The sequence below is a fragment of the Leucoraja erinacea genome, chromosome 19 (assembly GCF_028641065.1).
Source record: "Leucoraja erinacea ecotype New England chromosome 19, Leri_hhj_1, whole genome shotgun sequence".
Classification (NCBI taxonomy): domain Eukaryota; kingdom Metazoa; phylum Chordata; class Chondrichthyes; order Rajiformes; family Rajidae; genus Leucoraja; species Leucoraja erinaceus.
The window spans coordinates 987783-1012752 of record NC_073395.1 but is presented as its reverse complement, the minus strand read 5'-3'; the positions used below and the strand labels follow the sequence as shown (position 1 = coordinate 1012752).

The window sequence follows — 24970 nt, the reverse complement described above, 5'->3', positions numbered from 1 at the left end:
CGGTAATTAATTCAAGGTAAACAGACCATAATAGTGTAAAACCAAAGTAGGCAGTGCCGCCAAAACAAAGTCCATAGTGGATCATGGTTGCTAAGGGTAGTGGTTAAGGTTATATCGTGTTCAAGAATCTGGTGGTTGATGTGAAGAAGTTGTTTTTGAAACTTGAGGCTGCACTTTTCAGGCTACTTTAGCATAGCCTGCAATTTGTTTTTATTTATTTACTTTTTTTGTGATCTGACCATTACTTTCCCACCTGTAAATGCCTGTGAGAAGCAGTTGTTGAACGGCTACTTTAACCAGTATTCTCCCTGGTTGTAGAAGTCGTAGGGTTGGGAGGTTCTGGCAGAGTCATATTTGTACGGTACACGTTAGGCACGTAAGGGTGGTGGTTGGAGACAGTTTCAATCAAGTGTGCTTTATTGTACTGGATGATGCTGACCTTGCTGAGATTTGTTGGCATTGTACTCAACCTGGCAGGTAATTCCATCACATTCCTGATGGGTGCCTAGTAGAAACATAGAAATTAGGTGCAGGAGTAGGCCATTCGGCCCTTCGAGCCTGCACCGCCATTCAATATGATCATGGCTGATCATCCAACTCAGTATCCCGTACCTACCTGCCTTCTCTCCATACCCCCTGATCCCCTTAGCCACAAGGGCCACATCTAACTCCTCTTAAATATAGCCAATGAACTGGCCTCAACTACCCTCTGTGGCAGAGAGTTCCAGAGATTCACCACTCTCTGTGTGAAAAAAAGTTCTTCTCATCTCGGTTTTAAAGGATTTCCCCCTTATCCTTAAGCTGTGACCCCTTGTCCTGGACTTCCCTAACATCGGGAACAATCTTCCTGCATCTAGCCTGTCCAACCCCTTAAGAATTTTGTAAGTTTCTATAAGATCCCCTCTCAATCTCCTAAATTCTAGAGAGTATAAACCAAGTCTATCCAGTCTTTCTTCTTAAGACAGTCCTGACATCCCAGGAATCAGTCTGGTGAACAGTCTCTGCACTCCCTCTAAATGGTGACAAAGCTGTGGGCTGTCATGGTGTTTATGTGGGTGGTTCCAAGCGCATTTCTGGTCAGTGCTGACCCCCTGGTCATTGATGTTGGGGAGATTGATTGTGTCATTCGACACTAAGAGTGAGTGGTTAGTGACCCTCTCCTTTTGGAAATGGTGGTTGCCTCGCAATTGATAGCACAAATGTTATGCACCACTTCCCACCCCATGCCTGAACATTGTCCATGTCTTGCTGTAGTGGGCAGGGACTGCTTTATTTGCTGAAGAGTTGGCAATGGAATTGAATATCCATGAAAGTGAAAGAACTAGGCTTAGGACATTACTATGAACTCCTGCAGTGATGTCCTGGTGTTGGGGTGATTTACTGTCACGATATCAGGTATAATAATCCAGCTATTAACATATATTTTTGCAGATGCTAGAATCATGAGCCAAAAACCCAAAGTGTTCCAATAACCCAACAGGTCGGGTAGCATTTATGGAGCGCATGGATAGGCGATGATTTGGGTCGGGACCCTTCTTCAAACTGGAGCATGAAGAAGCATCCTGATCCTATCCATGTTCTCCAGAAATTCTTAAAGGGTTCAAAATTCTTAAGGGGTTGGACAGGCTAGATGCAGGAAGATTGTTCCCGATGTTAGGGAAGTCCAGGACAAGGGGTCACAGCTTAAGGATAAGGGGGAAATCCTTTAAAACCGAGATGAGAAGAACTTTTTTTCACACAGAGAGTGGTGAATCTCTGGAACTCTCTGCCACAGAGGGTAGTTGAGGCCAGTTCATTGGCTATATTTAAGAGGGAGTTAGATGTGGCCCTTGTGGCTAAGGGGATCAGGGGGTATGGAGAGAAGGCAGGTACGGGATACTGAGTTGGATGATCAGCCATGATCATATTGAATGGCGGTGCAGGCTCGAAGGGCCGAATGGCCTACTCCTGCACCTAATTTCTATGTTTTCTATGTTTCTAAATGACTCATGTTTTCCGCCACTTAATGTTTTTTTGCTTTAAATATACAGATATATGTAACAAGTTGCAGATTGACATTTGGATATTCATTCTTGTTCTCAAAATGATATTGTTCAAGTGTGGTAACAGATCAACTTGGGAAACATACAATGAGAAATACAGCATGAAATTTTGCCAATAATAATATGAAATTAAAGAAAAGGAATGTTGATCTTTTGTTAAATGAATTTTAGTTTGGTGAGAGAATGATACATTCTGTTTGTTAAAGGAGCAAGTCACTTTCCGAAACTATTTTGGTTTCATTATCACATTATGCTTGCAGCAGAAATAACATTCACTAAAGGTGATTCTGTAATTTATTTTAGTATACGCATACGTTTGATCATGGTTTTGCACTGCACCCTTTTCAATGTAGAGTATTAAAAATGTAAAAACAAAGAACAGCAGATCTGGTTAATAGACAAAAGGACACAAAGTGCTGGAGTAACTCAGCAGGTCAGGCAGCATCTCTGGAGAACATGGATAGGTGATGTTTTGGTTTGGGACCTTCTTCAGACACAAAGACCCACAGAGTTACTCCAGCACTTTGTCTTTTTACTGATTTATTTTAGGGAGTTTCTCAATTTCTTTGACTAACTCAACAATCTTTTTGGAAGTAATTTGTCTTGAAAGCCAGAATTGCCTTGAGAGGTGTCCCACTTCCTTTAAACTCATTATGCTCACAGAGAATCTATTATGCCACTTTGTAACATATAAAGACAAATATTTTGGCATTAATAGGAATAACATTTGCTCGTCTGGCACTAGCAAAGTCTCAACGGTGTCCACGTATAAGATTGTTACTGTATTATCTCTCATTAGCCAAATATATACTCCCTTGCCTCAGGGAAGTATATATTTTAAACTAGTGTGCAATCATTCTTTAATTATTACCATTGCTTGACTAGTTTCATACCTTTTATTGTAGTTTCCCAGTCCACCATAGCCAATTCCTGCCTCATACTTAAAATATTTTTGTTTTGCTCTGTTTAAGTTATGACCCTGGATTCAGATTAAACTAGTTTTAGTTTAGAGATGTAGCATGGAAACATGTTCTTCGGCCTGCGAGTTCATGTTGACTATCCATTACCTGTTCCCAATACGTCTATGTTATCCTTCTTTCTCATCCACTCCCTGCTCATTAGGGTCAATTTACAGAGACCAATTAACCTATTAACCCACACGTCTTTGGGATGTGGAAAGAAACCAGAGAATCAGAGGAAACCCACGCGGTCACAGGGAGAGCATGCAAACTCCACACAGACAGCAACCAAGGTCAGGATCGAACCTGGGTCAGGATCGAACTGACACCGAGACAGCAGCTCTAGCAGTTGCGCCACTATGCAACCCCTTTTTGTAGATCTTTGTTTGGTCATATTTTTCAATCTTTTCTCATTTCAAAAATATTACTTCAATCATAAATGCTGAAGATTTGTCAGATGCATTTGATATAAGCCCCAAAAAACAGCAGATGCTGAAATCTTGAGCAAAATACAAAATGCTGGAGTGCCTCAGTGGGTCAGGCAGCATCGGTGGAGGAAATGGTATTTTTGTCTGGAAGCCAGCAAGTAATTCTTTTTGCAACTTGTTCCATGACACTGCCTTCTCTGACCATATTTCAGGTTGTCTTTTCAGTCTATTTCAGGATATCTTATCAAAGTCATTTTGAAAGTCTATATAAATTACACTTACATTATCACTGTTGACTATTTCCTCCAAATAAAATTTAAGTTTGGTTGAGCAATTTATTTTCTTTTAAAATCCTCAATGGCTATTAATTATTATACTTTTTTACACTAAATATTCTTCTTTGCTGACTATTCCATTCTACACTTCATTTTCTTACTGTTGAGATGAAGCAGTATATAGAAACATAGGATATAGGTGCAGGAGTAGACCATTCGGCCCTTCGAGCCAGCACCGCCATTCAATATGATCATGGCTGATCGTTCAAAATCAGTAACCCAATCCGGCTTTCCCCCCCTATCCCTTGATTCCCTTAGCCCTAAGATCTAAATCTAACCCTCTCTTGAAAACATCCAGTGAATTGGCCTCCACTGTCTTCTGTGGCAGAGAATTCCACAGATTCACAACTCTCTGCGTGAAAAGGTATTTCCTCATCTTGGCCACTAAATGGCCTACCCCTTATTCGTAAATTGTGACCTGATTCTGGTCTCCCCCAAGATCGGGAACAATTTTCCTGCATCTACCCTGTCCAATCCTCTAAGAATTTCATGTTTCTATAAGATCCCCTCACATCCTTCTAAATTCCAGCAAATACAAGCCCAGTTGAACCATTCTTTCATCATACAGTACGTCAGGCCTGCCATCCCGGGAATTAACCTGGTGAACCTACGCTGCACCCCCTCAATAGCAATAATGTCCTTCCTGAAATTAGGAGACCAAAATTGCACACAATACTCCAGGGGCAGTCTCACCAGGGACTTGTGCAACTGCAGTATGACCATCTTGCTCCTAAACTCCAATCCTCTTGCAATAAAGGCCACTGCCCTGCTTGCATGCTTACTTTCTGTGACTGATGTACAAGCACATCTAGGTCTCGTTGCACCTCCCCTTTTCCTAATCTGGCACCATTCAGATAATAATCGGCCTTCCTATTCTTGACACCAAAGTGGATAATCTCACATTTATACTGCATCTGCCATGCACCCAACCTATTCAAGTCACCCTGCAGCCTCATAGCATCCTCCTTGTCACTCACACTGCCACCCAGCTTTGTGTCATCCTCAAACTTAGAGATGTTACATTTAATTCCCTCGTCTAAATCGTTAATGTATATTGTAAACAACTGGGGTCCCAGCACCGAGCCTTGCGGCACCCCACTATTTACTGCCTGCCATTTTGAAAAGGACCCGTTAATTCCTACCCTTTGCTTCCTGTCTGTCAACCAGTTCTCTATCCATGTCAATATCCTACCCCCAATACCGTGCTCTAATTTTGCACACTAATCTCTTGTGTGGGACCTTGTCAAAGGCTTTTTGAAAGTCCAGATACACCACATCCACTGGCTCTCCCTTATCCATTCTACTTGTTACATCAAAAAAATCCAAAAGATTAGTCAAGCATGATTTCTCCTTCATAAATACATGCTGGCTTTGACTGATCCCATCACTGCTTTCCAATTTTTTGGTATAACATCTTTAATAATCGACTTCAGCATCTTCCCCACTACCGATGTAAGGCTAACTGGTCTATAATTCCCCATTTTCTGTCCCCTTTCCTGAAAAGTGGAGTTACATTGGCAACCTTCCAGTCCACAGGAACTGATCCAGAGTCAAGAGAACATTAAAAAATGATCACCAATGCATCCACGATTTCTAGTGCCACTTCCTTGAGTACTCTGGGATGCAGACCATCAGGCCCTGGTGATTTATCTGCCTTCAGTCCCAACAGTTTACCTAACACCATTTTCAGACTAATGTGGATTCCCTTCAGTTCCTCCCTCCCGCTAGATCCTCAGTCCCCTAGTATTTTCGGGAGATTGTTTGTGTCTTCCTTGGTGAAGACAGAACCAAAGTACTATTTTAACTGTTCTGCCATTTCCTTGGAATTTATCTTAATATAAATTCACCTGTCTCTGACTGTAAGGGACATACATTTGTCTTCACTAATCTTTTCCTTTTTACATACCTAAAGAAACTTTTACAGTCCGTTTTTATATTCCCCGCAAGCTTTCTTTCATGTTCTTCTTTCCCCCTCTTAATTAACCCCTTTGTCCTCCTCAGATGAGTTCCAAATTTCTCCCAGTCCTCTGGTTTGCCACTTCTTCTGGCCAATTTCTATGCCTCTTCCTTGGCTTTAACATTATCCTTGACTTCCCTCGTCAGCCATGGTTGAGCCGCCTTCCCAGTTTTATATTTTTGCCAGATAGTGATGAACAGTTTCTGGAGTTCATCCATGCAGTCTTTAATTCTTCGCCATTGCATCTCCACTGTCAATCCTTTAAGTATAATTTGCCAGTCTATCCTAGCAAATTCCCTTCTCATACCTTCAAAGTCTCCATTATTCAAGTTCAGGACGCTAGTCTCTGAATTAACCGTGTCACTCACACTAATGCAGAATTCTACCATATTATGGTCACTGTTGCCCGGTGCCTTGCACAAGATCGCTAACTAATCCTTCCTCATTACACAATACCCAGTCTAGGATGGCCTGCCCTCTAGTCGGTTCCTCTACATATTGGTTTAAAAACTCACCCCAGGATTCCATGGGATTCATTCCAGGATTATCTATTATCTGTTCCTCAAATCCTTTTAAAATATACGGATGCTATCCACCAGTGATATATATGTATAGGAAGTAATTGCAGATGCTAGTTAAACTGAAAGACACAAAAAGCTGTAGTAACTCAGCGGGACAGACGGCATCACTGGAGAGAAGGAATGGATGATGTTTCGGGTCGAGACCCTTCTTCATACTGCTGGAGTCTGAAGGAGGGTCTCGACCTGAAACGTCACCTGTTCCTTCTCTCCTGAGATGCTGCCTGTCCCGCTGAGTTACTCCAGCTTTTTGTGCCTATCCTCAATATAATATATCATTTTTTTCCATTTTAATGACACTACTTTATTACTCTTTTCATCCTATGACATCTTGGCTTTTCTTCCCACTAAATACTGAAGCAAAATTACTTAATATTTCTATTTTTTAAATTATTACATTTGTATGGTTCCGTATAGTCTTCATGGCCCTGTTCCAATCCCAACTTTAAACAAAAATCAATGTGCAAAGTAGTTTACTGTTGATTGATAATTTAATTTAATTGTGACTTTTTGCCTTAATTGACTTCTTTGGCAACCTTTAAGAAAGAACTGCAGATGCTGGAAAAATCAAAGGTAGACAAAATTGCTGGAGAATCTCAGCGGGTGAGACAGTATCTATGGAGCGAAGGAATAGGTGACATTTCGGGTCGAGACCCTTCTTCTTTGGAAACCTTGGTATACTCTTGTACATTTTTCTGTTGTCTGTGGATGCCTTTTTTTCCTACTCTGATGTCCTATGTCTTTATTCATCCATGTAATCGTACCGGTGTTAGGTTTGCATTCCTCCTGGGCTTTGAGTGCCATTTTAAATGGCTTCCATTGACAGTAGTACTTAGTCTTCATCTTGCAGGTGTAGCCATGATATTTATACTTTATTATAGTCATGCAAAAGTAGCACCCTCAGGGACAATATCACTGCATTCAAGTGATTATATTTTTATTATTGGTTTGCTGCAGAGCTGGAATGAGCTGTTTTGGCGGTGAGTGAGTTTTGTACAGGCCTGTTCTCTAAGCGTTTAAATTGAGTTCAGACAGGTTTAGGAAGTGCTAAGTGTGTCTTGAGGATCTGGCAAACATTTTGCAAACCATGCTGTATTTATATTTTATACAGTATCCCAAACGGTGCTAGCTAGCATTCTCTGCATAAGCTTGTCCTGTCTCACACCAGAGCTCAGTGGAGCATTGTCTCCAGACTTGTATTACTTGATACTACTTTGTTAAAGCCAACATCATTGTCTACTGGTGCTTAACTCTCAATGTATAGGGTGATTTCACGAAAGGTCACTGGAGCGTAGATCCGCACCCACGTGACCGAAAATCTCAAGTGGAGGACATGCTAGACATCCGGTACATGTTAGTGGATGGGAAAACACGCACTTTCCCACCCGTTAAAAACCTAGAAAACGGCCAGGTTTTGATCTGAAATTTATTGTGCCAGTCGGGGTGACCGTGAGGCACAGCTACCTAGATTTACAGTAAAAAAAAGATAGAAACTAAGGTAAATTAAAGAGGGAGCTGAAGGTGCCAATCCAGCGGAAGTGAACAGCGGACATTTGCCGTGGAGATTTAAAGGTCCAAAATATTGGGAATTATCGATATTACTGATTGGGGATGATCAGCCATGATCACATTGAATGGTGGTGCTGGCTCGAAGGGCCGAATGGCCTACTCCTACATCTATTGTAAACGTGTTGTGATTACTGTTGTAATTTATATCATTTAAAAAACAATTGAACTCTATTTATAAACTCCAACCGTGGTCATTTTCGCATGAAAGTGATTTGAGGAAATACAAGGAACTGCAGATGTTGGTTTACACAAAAGGATACAAAGTACTGGAGTAACTCGGTGGGTCAGGCAACAGCTGTGGAGAACATGGGTAGGGGGCGTTCCAGTTTTGAAGAAGGATCGCGATCCAGAACATGCCTATCCATGTTCTTCAGAGATGCTGCCTGACCCACTGAGTTATTCCAGAACTATGTCTGAAAGTGATTTAATGTGTTTAAACAGCACATTTTGGCCTGATAATGGCTGAGAAATGTGTTTGGGAGAAGAGAACTACGAGTCAAAGGCAGAATCTTTGGGATCTTAGAAGGACTCAACATCATGAGCCTGGGGTAGGAAGGAAGGGCAAGAAGCAAGGTGACTGGGAAGGTGTTGGGGTAGGTGATGGGAGGTGGGGGTAGGGGACTGGGAGGTGGTTGGACAAAACGGGGTAGAGCGGTGGTGAATAGATACAAAATGCTAGAGTAACTCAGCAGGACAGGCAGCATCTTCAGACTGAAGGGTCTCGATCTGAAACGTCACCCATTCCTTCTCTCCAGAGATGTTGCCTGTCCCACTGAGTTACTCCAGCATTTTGTGTCTACCTTGGATTTAAACCAGTATCTGCAGTTCTTTCCTAGAGTTAGATTGTTCAAGAGTGAGTTAGATTTATCTCTTAGTGCTAAGGGAATCAAGGGATATGGGGGAAAAAGCCAGAATGGGGTACTGATTTTAGATGATCAGACATGGCCATGTTGAATGGTGGTGCTGTAATATCATTGCTGAGGTGACCCGTTGTCTTGCCAAAAACATTTCATTGTACCGTTGACCCTGTGTTAACCTACATATGACAAATAAAACTGAACTGAACTGGCTCGAAGGGCCGAATGGCCTACTTCTGCACCTATTTTTCAATGTTTCTGCACAGAGAGGTGTGGTGGGGCAGGACAAGATAGCTGGGGGTCAGGGTGACTGTGGGAGTGGGGGCAGGACATGGTGGGGCGGGGAATATTACTTGAACGCTGGGACTGCACTGTGGAGATCTCACATGAGGGGACTGGGGGAGACGAGTCCTCACACCAGCTGTGTGGAGGAGATGTTGTACCTGCGGTCTGGGGTCACGGGGCCGGCGTGTGGATGGCGGATGCGCAGCCGCAGCGAGGCCGTTATTTGAGGCCACACACACCTGAGGCGATAGAGAGCTTCGGGCAGCAGCGGCGATGGGCGAGACCGTTGTTTGGCGCCATTCTCCCGGCACGGAGCGTCTGGAAGCATCGAGGGACGTGGAGAAGGAAGGGCGAGCGTCCCGGCGGTTTGGCGCCACACAAATGGCGGCGAGCGTCGTGAGGGAGTGTCGGGGAGGGAGGGACAGCGAGCGTCGAGGTGGTTTGGCGCCACATACCTGGCGTGAAGCGTCGAGAGGCGTGGCGGAAGGGCGAGCGTGCCAACGGGTTGGCTTCCACAAGCCTGGCGGGCGGGAGGACGGCGTCGAGTGGAAGCTTCTGGAAGCATCGGGGGACGTCGAGAAGGAACGGGCGGCGTCCACACAAATGGCGGGCGGGAGGACGGCGTCGAGAGGAAGCTTCTGGAAGCATCGAGGGATGTGGAGGAAAGGCGAGCGTCCACACAAATGGCGGGCGGGAGGACGGCGTCGAGAGGAAGCTTCTGGAAGCATCGAGGGATGTGGAGGAAAGGCGAGCGTCCCGACGGTTTGGCTGCCACACAAATGGCGGGCGGGAGGACGGCGTCGAGTGGAAGATTCTGGAAGCATCGAGGGATGTGGAGGAAAGGCGAGCGTGTCAACGGTTTGGCTGCCACACAAATGGCGGGCGGCGAGGGTCGATAAGGAACGGGCGGCGTCGAGGCCGTTTGGCGCTCCCTGCCCGTTGCCATGGCGCCCTGCTACATTGTGCTCTGGCAGTGGCAGTGGCGGCGGTCGGGCAGCGAGGGAGGAGGCAGACAGGGAGGCGAGGAGAGAGGTGGAGGAGGAGGAATGTCCCTGGAGCCCGGGCACCGCGCCCACCCGCTGGAAAACTGACTGGAAGAGTCTGCCCCCAGCATCTGTCACCTTGACATCACCTCTGCTTCAAGGTTTGATGGAAATTATCCATCCTCATCAAGTAAGATCTTTTTCTCCCCTATTTATTTTAACGGCCATAAATTCTTTAGGGACTTCCTACTTAAAGATGTTTCGTTTTCCACTGTTTTAACATGTTAATGTGTAATTAGTTAGCTGCAGGATTTTCTGCAGCATGAACGTGATGGGCTGAATGGCCTCACTTGCTGTAAATGGCCAATATTCTTTCGTCTTGCATCTTCCGGTGTAGTCAAATATGCAGAGAATATAGAACAGTGCAGCACTGGTACAGGCTTTTTGACCCATAATGTCTATGCGAAACATGATGCCAAGTTAGACTAATCTCTGCCTGCATATGATCCAGATCCCTCCATTCCATGCATATCCATGAACCTGTTTAAGGACTATGGTATCTATTTCCACCACCACCTCTGGCAGCGTGTTCCATCCACCCACTGTGTAAAAACTTGTCCTGCACATATCCTTTAAACTTTGCCCCTCTCACCTTAAAGTTATGCCTAAAGCTGGTTAAATGCAAAGATCCAGGTTAAGACAGTTACTTCAAAGCTGCTTCATTCAAACTGCTCTGGCATAAACTTCAGAAATCCATGGTCTGATTAAACAATAATGATATACATATTGTTTAAGAAGGAATTGCAGATGTTGGAAAATCGAAGGTACACAAAAAAGCTGGAGAAACTCAGCGGGTGCAGCAGCATCTATGGAGCGAAGGAAATAGGCAACGTTTTGGGCCGAAAAACCCTTTTTCAGCTTTTTTGTGTACCTATGATATACCTATGATATTTATGTTGAAATATTTATTGCACATTGCAGATGTTAATTTGAATATTGTGCTTCGTATTTCCTTGTTCACTATCTATTTGGATTAATTACCTAGCCAACTAGAGGATACAATTGTTACTGTTTGGCTGGCTTTCCCATTACTGCACCCTGACTGGAATTGATATTGGAAAAGCAATAGTCTGCACAGAGATACTTAGATCCTTCAATGCAGTTTTCCTTGTGACAAACAGCGGCGCAGTGGTCCAGCGGTAGAGTTGTTGTCTTACAATGTCAGAGACCCAGGTTCGATCCTGACTACGGGTGCCATCTGTATGGAGTTTGGGCGTTCTCCCTGTGACCGCATGGGTTTTCTTCTGGCTTCTTCCCACATTCCAAAGACATACAGGTTTGTTGGTTAATTGGAATTCATTGCTACAGAAAGCTGTGGAGCCCAAGTCGATGGACATTTTTAAGGCATAGTTAGATAGAATCTAGTATGGGTGTAGGGTTATGGGGAGAAGGCAGGAGAATGGGGTTGAGGGGGAGAGATAGATCAGCCATGATTGAATGGTGGAGTAGACTTGATGGGCCGAATGGCTTAATTCTGCTCCTATCACTTATTAACACGAATAGTTGTAGCCAGCAACCACTATGCAATAACTACTGATTTAATGGAACTCATTTCCAAAGTTAATGCACTAAAATCTAGTCCACGTGGCTTTGCATCCACATAACTTCCAGTGGCCTCATTCTTTATATGGACCATCTGTTTGCATGGCATCTAGTTCTTCACATTTTTAAGCAGGCATTACTTTTCTCATCACTTCACCCTGATATGGGAGGAAGGATTTCATTTATGAGACTGAAAACTGGAACAATCCATTAAAAGTTTTCATATAACAATGATATGTTTCAAAAGAAATACCCTAAAATCAGTTTGAAAGATCTATTTGTCATTCGCTTGATGTTGCATGAGCATTAGATTTAGTTCCCTTGGTAGCACTTTTTGCCTTTTAGAAACATAGAAACATAGAAATTCGGTGCAGGAGTAGGCCATTCGGCCCTTCGAGCCTGCACCGCCATTCAATATGATCATGGCTGATCATCCAACTCAGTATCCCGTACCTGCCTTCTCTCCATACCCCCTGATCCCCTTAGCCACAAGGGCCACATCTAACTCCCTCTTAAATATAGCCAATGAACTGGCCTCAACTACCCTCTGTGGCAGAGAGTTCCAGAGATTCACCACTCTCTGCGTGAAAAAAGTTCTTCTCATCTCGGTTTTAAAGGATTTCCCCTTTATCCTTAAGCTGTGACCCCTTGTCCTGGACTTCCCTAACATCGGGAACAATCTTCCTGCATCTAGCCTGTCCAACACCTTAAGAATTTTGTAAGTTTCTATAAGATCCCCTCTCAATCTTCTAAATTCTAGAGAGTATAAACCAAGTCTATCCAGTCTTTCTTCATAAGACAGTCCTGACATCCCAGGAATCAGTCTGGTGAACCGTCTCTGCACTCCCTCTATGGCAATAATGTCCTTCCTCAGATTTGGAGACCAAAACTGTACGCAATACTCCAGGTGTGGTCTCACCAAGACCCTGTACAACTGCAGTTTTAAGCAGTTCAGATCCCAATCAAGAAACACAAGAGTAAAATGATCCCACTCAAGAAGCGCAAGTGTAGCAAATGGTGAATGCTTGACAGCACTGGGCCTCTACTCGCTGAAGTTTAGAAGGGGAGACCTCATTGAAACTTTCAGAATAATGAAAGGCATAGGTAGAGTGGATGTGGTGGGAAAGTCTAGAACCAGAGGTCATAGCCTCGTAATTAAAGGGCGCTCTTTTAGAAAGTCGGTGAGGAGGAACTTCTTTCGTCAGAGGGCAGTTAATCTGTGGAACTCATCGCTACAGAGGGCTGTGGAGGCCAAGTCAGTGGATATATTTAAGGCAGATAGACAAATTCTTGATTAGAACTGGGGTCATGGGGAGAAGGCAGGAAAATTGGATTAGGAGGCAGAGATCAGCCATGGTTGAATGTTGGAGTAAACTTGATGGGCCAAATGGCTTAATTTTACTCCTATATCTTGTGAACTTAGTGAAACAAAGCTCCAGTGGACTGTGAGGAAGTGCTGTGTTACCACAGATGCTGGCAACTTACTGATAAACAGCCAGGGGGAGGGGAGTGCTGGCTGTCTAGAAAGGGATGTGGAAATTGCTGCATGTTTTTTCTGATTTTTTTTTTCTCCCTGTCGGAAAATATGGTAGTACATTATCACCATTCAACAGATGTGGCAAGATCCAACCAAAAGAACAACTAGCAGTTTTGTCAATTTGCATTGCTAATGTTGGCTGATATAAGAATATTAAGACACACTTGGAAATATCCTTGTTTTTCGAAAATGATTGGATCTGTCCATGAGATATCATTTAGGACTTGGTTTTGCATTCCATGTTTTGCCCCCCAAAAAGTCAATCATTGGGAATTTTAAAAGTAGTTCAGACTTGATCCACGAGGTTTGGAATGCATTAATACAATTAAGCCAAGCTTAAGTACAATGGGAAAGGAACAGATTCAGAAGCCTATTAACAGAGAGGAAGAAGCTGTTCTTGAGTCAGGTAGTGCACACTTTCAAGCTTCTGTATCGTCTGCCCAACGGGAGCAGGGAAAAGAAGGAATGGTCAAGGTGGGATATGTATTTGATTATGTTGGCTGTGTTGGCAGCATGAAGTGTGGATGGCCGATGGTGGGGAGTCTGGTCTGTGTGATGTACTGGGCTCCATCCTGTGATTTCTTGTGTTCTCGGGCAGACCTGTTCCCAAATGAAGCTGAGATGCAACCTGACAGTATACTTTCAACAGTGTATCTGTAGAAGTCTAAGAGTTATTGGAGACATGCCAAATGTCCTCAGTCTGTAGATGCAAAGACATGTGTGGGTATATAAACAAAGGCATCTAATTATTCTTCTCTCGGAACCATGCAACTTGTTGATTGATTCACTATGCATGCATGGATAAAAGTTTCAGAAATAACTTATTGCCTTTGAAGAGAATTATATAGTGTATTATTCTAATAATTAATAAAGAAGCAGGAAGAATGATCTATATTGATTTCTCTCACTTCAGGTAGCCCCAGCATTCCCTCTATCCCTCCCCCACCCAAGTCGCTCTAGCTTCTCGTTTTCACCCTACAAGCAGCTACCAATCAGCAGCTAACAATGGCCTGTTTTCTTTATCATTGTTACATTTTTGCATATCTTTTATTCATTGTTCTTTATCTCTCCACATCACCGACTATCTCTCGTTTGCCTTATCCCTAACAAGTCTGAGGAAGGGTCTCAACCTGAAACGTCACCCATTCCTTCTCTCCAGAGATGCTGCCTGTCCCGCTGAGTTACTCCAGCTTTTCGTATCTATCACCGGTTTAAACCAGCATCTGCAGTTCCTTCTTACACATGATCTATTCTGAAGTGTTAGGGGAAGTATTGTTTAACGTTAGTTGTGTATATCTCAGATATCAGCACCTGTCTGCTTTGAACTTCAGGATATCAAAAAGCAGGATTTAATATTCATTACAGAAATATCTCATTTGTCTTGAAACCCATAACTGCAGATGCTGTCCTATGATTGTTATTCCACAAATGTAAATAACAATTTCAATCATTTGAAACTCAAAACTGGTTATGATTGACATCCACAAAAGGAATACATTCATAAGAGCACAGTTTTACACACTTGCACACCATCTGTTATACAGTAAATTATTCTATGCCTGCTGAACTCGTAAAACTATGTAAGTAAAAACACAAAATACTCGGCAGATCAAACGGCATCTGTGGAGTGAGAAACACTTTGCGTTTCAAGTTAATAATCTTTTATCAGTTCTGTTCACAAATGGTGCCTGAGTATTTCCAACATTTTTTAGTGCAGCGAATCTTCATGTTCAAAGTGCATGCCTACAGGAATGCAGGTGTGTTTCTGGCCACTTAATTGTGATGATACAGAATACAATTTGTTTAATATGTTACCAAAGTAGATTGCTGATACATGTTCCTGCCTTTGCTGTACAAGTAAGTGCCCTAATGTATTCAGTGTAATTTAATGTTTGATCTTTTATCTCATGATAGTCTGTGATATAAATTTTTGTTCATTTATAATATATCCTTGTTTATAGGTGCTACAAAATGCATAAAATCTTGAGCACAAAAGATATTTTATTCACTTTAGATCATAGAAGATAGAATTCCCGGGATGGCGGGACTGTCCTATGTTGAAAGAATAGAGCGACTGGGGTTGTATACACTGGAATATATAAGGATGAGAGGGTATCTTATTGAAATATATAAGATTATTAAGAGATTGGACATGCTAGAGGCAGGAAACATGTTCCCGGTGTTGGGGGAGTCCAGAACCAGGGGCCACAGTTTAAGGATAAGGGGTAGGCCATTTAGAATGGAGATGATGAAAAACTTTTTCACCCAGAGAGTTGTGAATCTGTGGAATTCTCTGTGTCAGAAGTCAGTGGAGGCCGATTCTCTGGATGCTTTCAAGAGAGAGCTAGATAGAGCTCTTAAAAATAGCGGAGTCAATTGATATGGGGAGAAGGCAGGAACGGGGTACTGATAGTGGATGATCAGCCATGATGACAGTGAATGGCGGTGCTGGCTTGAAGGACCGAATGGCCTACTCCTTCACCTATTGTCTATAACTGCCCATGTATCAGCTCATTGTGTTTCTGGGGCTGAATGAAAATCTTGCTTGTGACATTGTGGAGCCTGGGAACTGGGACTTTAATGCTGCTACTGGGTTCCATCTTTATATTAAAATATTTTATGTTAAAAAATAACTATCTTTATTAGTCCAAAATGCCCAAAGTCCTTAGTGCAACCAAGGCAGCCCATCATAGTTTAGTTAGTGTCTGCAGTGTTCAAGAGCCTGATGGTTATTGGGAAGAAACTGTTCTTGAATCTGGAGGTCACGGTTTTCAGACTCCGGTACTCTCTTCCCGATGACAGGAATGAAATGATAGCCTGCCCAGGGTGGTGTGTGTCTTTGATGCAGGCTGCATTTTGTGTTGGTACCTCCCATAGATTCCTTAGGAAGGAGGGAGGGAGGTCCACAACTGTCACGGACTGGGCAATGTCCACCACTTTTGGTAGTATCCTTCATTCTTGTGTGTTCAGTTGCTGAACCAGGACGTGATGCAACCAGTCAACATGCTCTCTACCATACACCTGTAGAAGTTCAAGAGCATATCCGTCTACATACTGAACCTTCTCAATCTTCTATGGAGGCTTTGATGCAGTTTCTTTATGATTGCATCATTGTGCTGGGCTCAGGACGGATCTTCAGACGGTAGATGTGCACAGAGATAATCAGAGCTATATAATCTGCTCTTGGCCACAGTTTTTATACAACCAGTCATTGACATTCTAGACAAGGCTGCTCCCTGTATTGTGATTAATACATGACTACTTTAAATGAACGATTGATTAAAAGCAATTCTCAGTGGACTAGTCATACAGTGTACTTCAGCAGTGTTATTTGTTAACATAAACCTCAGCTGATAAATAGATGTAAAATATAATTTGATATGATTAAATTAAATGACTTATTATATTGGTTGCAGAAAATGCAGTCACAACGTAGATTGAAACTGGAAACATCATAGAAACAGTGTGACCCTACAGTTTTCCAGCTTGTTTCCTAATGAATATTAATGGATGCAAACGTCAATGATTCGTTTCCTGAATACTGAGGAGGGATGCATTTTCGATGGTGGGACCAATCTAGCTGAGTGCAATAGATGTTTAAATACAGAGGTCAAATTTAAATGCATAGGAAGGTTGTGTCTACGGTCAAATCTATTTTATGTGAAGTGCCAATTTAGATCTTGTGTTTTACTTATCTTAAGCTATGCACAACTTTGCTTACTTGCTGTGTCGGAAGGAACTGCAGATGCTGGTTCAAACCAAAGATAAACACAAAATGCTGGAGTAACTCAATGGGTCAGGCAGCATATCTGGAGAGAAGGAATGAGTGATGTTTTTGGGTCGAGATCCTTCTTCAGACTGTAGGGACCCCTCAATTGAAGGGTCCCTACCCAAAACGTCACCCATCCCTTCACTCCAGAGATGCTACCTGTCCTGCTGAGTTACTCCAGCATTTTGTGTCTATCTTTTGCTTACCTGCTTCTATGACAAACAAATCTATTAGTTCTCAGTTCAGATATCCATATAGAATCATAGTCATACAACATGGAAACAGACCCTTCGGCCCAACTTGTCCATGCTGACCAAGATCTATGTTCCATTTGCATGCATTTGGATCTCTCCCTGTAGCTTGTGCCCTAAAAAATCTTCTCTTCATTCTATTCAACTTTATGGCATTTCAGACAAGGATATTTTCAAATCCCCTTTAGCAATATTCTGATAGATCTTTTTTTCCTTCCTTGAAGAAGCTCTTTGTTTTTCATCTGATAAGAACAAACAAAGCAATAGTATTTAACCATCTGGGCAATTTGGGATGTGAAAGCTTCACCCTGTGACTAACACTGTAGTGTGGAACCCCAAAGTCAGAACTGATGAATGGGGAGATTCCATACAGAAATTCATTGTGTAGCTGGATCAGACTTGCATTAGGTGAAAGGGGATGTGGTCAATATTTGACACTGTACTTTTCTTAGTAAACCAGCAAGGTTTTTATATATCACATGCAGAAAATACTAGATACATTCAGCAGTATCTCTGGGGAGAGATAAGAGTGAACATTTCAGGCAAAGAACATTTCAGGCAAAGAACCCTTCAATAAACTAGAAAAGTGAGAAACCACCATGCTTTAAGCTGCAGATAAGGGGGGGATGAAGAGAGAACAGAGGAAATGTCTGCGAGAGAGAGCAGACCAAAGTTGTCAAGATAATAATAAAATCTAGCAGTTGGAGATAGAAGAGAAAAAAAAAGAAACAAAGTGAATCAGAAAGTTACATTCACATCTCAGTCACATTCGTACTGCACAGAAACAAGCCCTTCAGCCAACGATGTCCATGCCAGTCGCCAAGTGCTCATCTACACCAATCCCATTTACCAACACTTGGTCTGTAGCCTTCCATGGCTTGATGATTCCAGTGCTTGCCCAAATACTTGAATGTTAGAGAGTACCCATAGACAGAAAATGAAGATGAGGGGATTAAAGTGCAGATAGACACAAAATGCTGGAATAACTCAGCGGGACAGACAGCATCTCCGGATAGAAGGAATGGGTGACGTTTTGGATCGAGACCCTTCTTCAGACCCGAAACGACACCCATTCCTTCTATCCAGAGATGCTGCCTGTCTCGCTGAGTTACTCTACTAATTTGTGTCTTTGGTGTAAATTAGCATCTGCAGTTTATTCCTGCACTTGAGGGGAAGTGCATCCTTTTTATGGTTAGGAGAAGACTTTCAGGCAAAATAACGGGAACCAGGACACATGTTTGAAAAGAGCTGTTAAGCCTAATAGAGTGGACGCTGCAATGAAGGATAAAGGATTACTTCCTCCAGGGACTGGTGTGAGTCTCCATTGGTATGGTCGTCTGCATGCTATTTTTTACATTTATTGAGTTCATAAATTTTGTTTGTTCTGTCAACTCAGATGGCACACATGTACAATTCCCACTGTCAGAAAGCAATTCCTATTTAGTCTCTGTCCAGGGACTTATTCGGTTCCGATAAACGGTCCTAGAAATAAAAGATGACATTCTGACTATCTCCCCATTTACTGAGTAATTCCAGCATTTTCTCCTTTGCATCTAAATTCACGTTGAGTTTCCCCAAACCTTGCTGGATGTTGAACTTACAACATCGGAGTATAAACACCACTCCAGCATCGTTTCAAACCTCCAATTAGATGTGGATTAGCAGCACAATACTGTATTTAGTCCTGCAACACATCTTGCTGAATATGTCCATCAAACTCTGCAGTTTCAGAATTTAGTCCATTGATTTGTTGTTTACGTATCATGTGGGCCACGGACTTGGCATTACAACTAGATGCTTCAAAGTGAATGTTAAGCAGAAGCTGCAGTTTACTTTCATCTGCCTCTTTTCCCCAGTACGAACTCTAGTGTAGTCTAACTACTCCAAACAACACGATCTTCTTGCAAGACAGACTGAAATTTTATATAATATGAATACAGGTGCACAACCTTTTATCCGACAGCCTTGGGACCAGACACTTTTCGTAATTCAGAATTTGTCGGTCTTCGGAATGGAAATTTTTTAGCGTAGATTTTAATGGCTGGCTCAGTGGTAGAGTGCTCGGCTCATATCCGCAAGGTCGCGAGTTTGCGCCTTGATCCCGGCAGTTACTCGGTCGCGAGTTTGAGTCTTCAATGTAGGTTTTTTTTTGCAGAATAAATGTTTGTATGAAATGCAGTGTGTTGAATGAATTCCTCAATTTGTAAATGTGCCCGCAGCGTTGAATCACCTCCCGCACTCATGTCACCCTAGCGGGGCTACATGCCCTTAGGCGATCTAAGGTCGCGAGTTTGCGCCTTGATCCCGGCAGTTACTCGTCGCGAGTTTGAGTCTTCAATGTAGTTTTTTCTTGCAGAATAAATGTTTGTATGAAATGCAGTGTAGGAGAGGTGTACTGACTGTGTGGGCAGAACTTTGGAAGTGATTGCCCACCAGTCTAAAAAGCCGCTGTGTCTCCCTGTCCCTGGGATAGCAGGGGGCGATCAAACAGCACAATACCCCCCTCCCCCTCCAACTCCAGAGGAATCCGCTCCCCGATGGGCCGCTACGGCGACAAATGGCAGTTTACCCACAGCCCGAGCTGCGCCTCCGCATCCGCCACCCCAAGACTTACCTTGCACACCATCAGGTTCTGCCCCTACGTGTTCCTCTGGAGTTGGAGCGGGGCTGGGCTGGAGTTGCTGCTGGCTGTGGGTCTCTGGGATCTCCGTCCTTGCAGTGGGCCTGGGGGTTCCTGTTGGTCCTGACGTCACCGGCCACCCCCATGGACAGGAGCTGAGACTGGGAACTGTACCGCCCTAGCCCCCTCCCTCTGCAACTGCAAACAACCCCACTCTCCTGCAAGGGCGGTACAGTTCCCGGAGGATAGCAGGTGGCCGGAGACGTCAGGACCAACAGGAACCCGCTCCCCGATGGGCCCCTACGACGCCCCGAGCTGCGCCCCGTCATCCGCAACCCAGGTTCCTCTGTAGTTGGAGCGGGGCTGGGCTGGGCTGCTGTTGGCTGTGGGTCTCTGGGTTCTCCGTGCTTGCGGTGGGCCTGGTGCTCGACGTCCAATTGGTCCTGACGTCTCCGGTGACTCGCACCGATCTGCTGCCATCGCCGACGTGAAGACAGTACAAAGCCCCCGCGCCGGTGCAATGAGCGGGGAGCTGGAGAGGGGGGGGAAGGGGTCACACACATGGCCGGGAAGCAGAGGGGTGTAGATGGGGGTGGTGACAGATGGGGCCAACAATGAGTGGAGAAAGACAGAAACACCGACGTGCAAAGGAGACCTACAACAGTGCATGATCTCTCTCCCGTGGCAGGTGACTGTCGCTGGGAAACTGAAGGGAGCGACAATCTGCTGCTGCCTCCCTGAGTTAAAGAGTTCCCACGGTAGACTCACGATACATAGGCGGCCTAGCTCGGGGATTCTTGAATCCCCCGAATAAATAATAAAGACGAGATAAACGTTAAGTAAAACTTTAAACATAAACTGGTGAGCTTTGGTGTGCAGACGACATCCTGGAAAAAATGTCCGGTTTCTTCCAGGTAGGCGATATACCCTCCCGGGCAATATACCCTCCACTTCTCTTTTATGAAGGGGATTTAGTTCCCCTTTTTTCGAGGACCGACCGGAGGTTCCGCTGTCACCTCTGCGGGCCGCCCTCGGTGAACGTCCTGTCTCCCTGTCCCTGGGATAGCAGGGGGCCATCAAACAGCACAATACCCCACTCCCCCTCCAACTCCAGAGGAATCCGCTCCCCGATGGGCCGCTACGGCGACAAGTGGCAGTTCGCCCACAGCCCGAGCTGCGCCCCCTCATCCGCAACCCGGGTTCCTCTGGAGTTGGAGCGGGGCTGGGCTAGAGTTGTTGCTGGCTGTGAGTCTCTGGGATCTCCGTGCTTGCAGTGGGCCTGGGGGTCGGTGTCCCGATGTGGGGGCGCAGCTCGGGCTGTGGGCGAACTGCCACTTGTCGCTGTAGCGGCGCATCGGGGAGCGGCTTCTGGTGGTCCTGACGTCTCTCAGCTCCTGTCCAGGGGGATGGCCGGAGACGTCAGGACCAACAGGAACCCGCTCCCCGATGCGCCGCTACAGCGACAAGTGGCAGTTCACCCACAGCCCGAGCTGCACCCCCTCATCCGCAACCCGGGTTCCTCTGGAGTTGGAGCGGGGCTGGGCTAGAGTTGCTGCTGGCTGTGAGTCTATGGGATCTCCGTGCTTGCAGTCAGTGTCCCGTTGGTCCTGACGTCTCCGGTGACCCCTCTGGACTGGAGCTGAGACTGGGAACTGTACCGCCCTTGCCCCCTCCCTCTGCAACTGCAAACAACCCCACAGTTCCCAGTCTCAGCTCCTGTACAGGGGGGTGGCCGGAGACGTCACAGCCCGAGCCATCACCTGCTGCCCCTACGGGGACAGCGGAGAGCGTGTTCCTCTGGAATTGGAACGGGGCTGGGCTGCTGCTGGCTGTGGGTCTCTGGGTTCTCTGTGCTTGCAGTGGGCCTGGGGGTCGGTGTCCCGTTGGTCCTGACATCTCCGGTGACTGGCACTGGCTCCGGCGTGAAGACAGTGCAACACCCCCGCGCCGATTCAATGCGCGGGGAGCTGGAGAGGGGAGGGAAGGGGTCACACACATGGCCGGGAAGCAGAGGGGTGGGTGTAGGTGGGGTGAAACTGAAGGGAGCGACAATCTACTGCTGCCTGCACGCTGAGTTAAAAAAGTTCCCACGCAAGACTCACGATACACTGTGTATCGTGAGTCTACCGTGGGAACTTTATAACTCAGCGGGCAGGCAGCAGCATATTGTCAATTATTAACCCTCCCGCGCAATATTGTAATTGTAAATCTTTATTGTCATTTCCTGAGTATTCGCATACCCAGAGGAAACAAAAAAACGTTGCTCAACCAGTGTCCATTCAGTTTGCATTAAAAAATAAATAGGAATTAAAATTAAAAAATACATGTCATGAACAAATTTAACACTCTACTAAACATTCAACAGCCGTTCCGACCGGCAGCGGCACAACAGTGGCTCTGCTGCAGTGTGGGGGTTTGTGCGCGATACTTGGCAGGGGGCAAAGTCCATTTAACAGTCTTATAGCCTGTGGGAAGAAGCTGAGGAGCATCCTGCTGGTTTTGCAGCTAATGCTCCTGTACCTCTTCCCAGATGGGAGGATGGAGAAAATGTCATGCGATGGGTGGTAAGGGTCTTTGATGATGGAGATGGCTCTGTTGATACATCTCTTCTTGTATATGTCCAGCAGGAAGGGGAGTGGAGCACCAATAATCCTGCTTGCGGTCTTCACTATCCTGTCCAGTTGGTGCCGTTCGTACGCCTTGCAGCTCCCGAACCAGGAAGTGATGCCGTATGTCAGTGTGCTCTCGACAGTCCCCCTATAAAAAGTCCGTAGGTGTGTGGTGGGGAGGCCTGCTTTACATAGTCTTCGGAGAGGGTGAAGTCGCTGCTGGGCTCTCTTGACCAGAGCTGTGGTGTTGGCCGTGGACGTCAGGTCATCAGACAGATGTAGTCCTAAGAACTTTATGCTGCTGACCCTTTCCACATCAGCTCCGTCGATGTGCAGAGGTGTATGGTGTTGTTTCCCCGCCCTCCTGAAGTCAACCACCATCTCCTTAGTTTTTCCCACGTTAAGAATGAGGTTGTGCGATTTGCACCAACCTGTGAGCAGCTCCACCTCCATCCTGTACGCCGATTCATCATTGTCACTGATGAGACCCACCTTCACAGGAATATACCCTCACCTTCTCTTTTATGAATGGGGATTTAGTTCCCCTTTCTTCGAGGACCGACCGGAGGTTCCGCTGTCACCTCTGCGGGCCGCCCTCCGTGAACGTTTTCAAGGACCTTTATTCAAGGACTGAAAAAATGTCGCTATTCGGAGGTTTTCGTTATTTGGATCGTCGGATAAAAGGTTGTGCACCTGTAATAAAAAAAACAATTGCCATTTGACACTTTGAATGAAAAACATCGCTAAGAGAAAGAACAGCAAATAGATTTTTTGGAGAAAATAAACAAATCAATGAATGAATTAATACTTTATTGTCACATAGAAAATCGGTGCAGGAGTAGGCCATTCGGCCCTTTGAGCTTGCACCGCCATTCAATATGATCATGGCTGATCATCCAACTCGGTATCCCATCCCTGCCTTCTCTCCATACCCCCTGATCCCTTTAGCCACAAGGGCCACATCTAACTCCCTCTTAAATACAGCCAATGAACTGGCCTCTACTACATTCTGTGGCAGAGAATTCCAGAGATTCACCACTCTGTAAAAAATGTTTTTCTCATCTCAATCCTAAAAGATTGCCCCATTATCCTTAAACTGTGACCCCTTGTTCTGGACTTCCCCAACATCGGGAACAATCTTCCTGCATCTAGCCTGTCCAACCCCTTAAGAATTTTGTAAGTTTCTATAAGATTCCCCCCTCAATCTTCTAAATTCTAGTGTGTACAAGCCGAGTCCTTGTCACATGTGACAAGTCACAATGAAATTCTTTGCATGCTTACCAAAGGTATGCAAATAGTTGCCACATAAGGGCACTGTGTAGGAATACACATTATCTGCACCAGGTCCCCCTTTGTTTTCCCCCTCCCACTATCACGGTGGCATAGCGGTACAGGAAAATGCGGCGCCAGAGACCCGGGTTTGATCCTGACTATGGATGCTGTCTGTATGGAGTTTGTACGTTCTCCCCGTGATCTGCGTGGGTTTTCTCCGAGATCTTTGGTTTCCCCCCACACTCCAAAGACGTACAGGTTTGTAGGTTAATTGGCTTGATAAAAATTTAAAATTGTCCAAGTTGGCGATATGCAGAGTGCTGCCCTGCCGACTTCAAAATTCAGAAGGTAACCAGAGGATTCTGTCAATATCCTCAATGCTGTATCCAATTGAGACCTGCTGCATCAAAATAATTGGAGGTAGACACAAAATGCTGGAGTAACTCAGTGGGACAGGTAGCATCTCTGGAGAGAAGGAATGGGCGACGTTTCGGGTCGAGACCCTTCTTCAGACTGATGTCAGGGGAATGAGCGGCACAGAGATAGAATGTAGTCGGAGACAGTAAGACTGGTGGGAGAACAGGTAAGGGAGAGGGGATGGAGAGAGAGGGAAAGCAAGGGTTATTTGAAGTTGGAGAAGTCAATGTTCATACCGCCGGGGTGTAAGCTGCCAAAGCGAAATTTGCGCTGGGCCTCACTCTGACAATGGAGGAGGCACAGGACAGAAAGGTCAGATTGGGAATGGGAGGGGAAGTTAAAGTGCGGAGCAACCGGGAGATCAGGTAGGTTAAGGCGGACTGAACGGATATGTTCTGCGAAACGATCGCCGAGCCTGTGCGTGGTCTTGCCAATGTCAGAAGTTGACACCTGGAACAGCAGATACAGTAGATGAAGTTGGAGGAGGTGCAAGTGAACCTCTGCCTCACCTGAAAAAACTGTCAGGGGTCCTTGGATGGAGTCGGGGGGGGGGGGGGGGGGGACAGGTGTTGCATCTCCTGGGGGGGAAAGTACCTGGGGGTGGGGGGGGGGGGGGGGGGGGGGGGGGGGGGGGGGGGGGGGGGGGGGGGGGGGGGGGGGGGGGGGGGGGGGGGGGGGGGGGGGGGGGGGGGGGGGGGGGGGGGGGGTGGGGTGAGAAGGGACGAGTTGTCCAGGGAGTTGCGGAGGGAACGGTCTATGCGGAAAGGGGTGGAGATGGGAAGTTGTGGCCAGTAGTGGGATCCCATTGAAGGTGACAAAAATGTTGGAAGATTAAAGTGTTGGAGGATTATATGCTGTGCAATGCCCAAAATAACTGCTACAATTGGAGTTTCGACCAAT

The 24970-nt window shown here is 45.3% G+C and overlaps 1 protein-coding gene across 4 annotated transcripts in view; it reads left to right on the top strand.

Annotated features, from left to right (window-relative positions):
• Nucleotides 1-24970, top strand: part of si:dkey-97m3.1 (fatty acyl-CoA reductase 1) — a 108902-nt gene that overhangs the window by 5573 nt on the left and 78359 nt on the right. Inside the window, exon 1 of one of the 4 annotated variants that reach the window (XM_055650021.1) lies at nucleotides 10017-10183. The exons of 2 other annotated variants lie outside the window; for them this stretch is intronic. The gene's annotated coding sequence lies outside the window, so the exon portion shown is untranslated. Of the gene's footprint in view, nucleotides 1-10016; nucleotides 10184-24970 lie in introns of those variants that run through there. One more of the 4 variants, XM_055650022.1, reaches the window with a different exon arrangement.